At 39.1% G+C, this 861-nt stretch overlaps 1 pseudogene; it reads left to right on the top strand.

The window, feature by feature from the left end:
* The first annotated feature begins 226 nt into the window (after positions 1 to 226).
* LOC123839970 (U4 spliceosomal RNA) lies at positions 227 to 349 on the top strand (annotated as a pseudogene).
* Positions 350 to 861: the final 512 nt, after the last annotated feature.

Below are 861 nucleotides of genomic sequence, written 5' to 3' on the forward strand. Positions count from 1 at the left end.
AAAAATGGTGCCCACCAACCTCAGTGCTGGTAATGTAGAGGGGGTCCAGAAAAATGTCATCTGCCAGAGTCTGTTCCGGGAGAGTCCCAACAGACTTCTACCCCTTTGGCAGTTTAGCAAGTGATTCTTCTTTACTTACAGTCTAGGCTCTTTTCAAACTGCTGCTTTTTGTGTTGGGTCCTGATGGAAATGGGTCTGCACACAAGCCCTTAAAGAGCAGAAACTTAGCTTTGAGCAGTGACAGTATCATAGCCAATGAGGTTTATACAAGGCATGATTATTGCTAATGGAAAGAGTAGAAACTTCATCTTCTACACTCTTGAATGTAATCTTCATAGCTTTCCAAAGCCAGATGTTTTGGGGGCTTGTAGGAACTGAGGGTTGGAGGGCCTGGTGTGGTGTTACTCTGTAGAAGAAACTCCATTTATATATCTGTTTGTTTTTTGAGATACTTACAAATTGTGGTTTGCTACCTCAGGGGTGGTGTTGTGGGCACAAATGTTTCTGTGCTTCTCCTACCTATCTCAATGTGGTCCTTCCATTCTTTGTTGTAGAACAGGTGTTCAGAAAGTTCTCAAGTTCTTTTTGAAGTAAATTTTCCATATATAGCTGTGTATTTGTTGTTCCACTGGAGGACTGAGCTCAGGATTTTCCTATTCCACCATCTTAAACCACCTTTAAGAGTGATTTTTTTAATCATAGAAATGTCTAATATTGAATTTAAAGTTTTTTTCATTACTGCAATATAATCTCTTCACATCACTAAGTTTGTTTTTTTTTTTTTTTTTAAGATTTTATTTATTTGAGAGAGAGAGAATGAGAGACAGAGAGCATGAGAGGGAGGAGGGTCAAAGGGAGAAG

The sequence above is a fragment of the Mirounga angustirostris genome, unplaced genomic scaffold, assembly GCF_029215605.1.
Source record: "Mirounga angustirostris isolate CCGP_5_RB_7025 unplaced genomic scaffold, mMirAng1.0.hap1 SCAF_3, whole genome shotgun sequence".
Lineage (NCBI taxonomy): Eukaryota > Metazoa > Chordata > Mammalia > Carnivora > Phocidae > Mirounga > Mirounga angustirostris.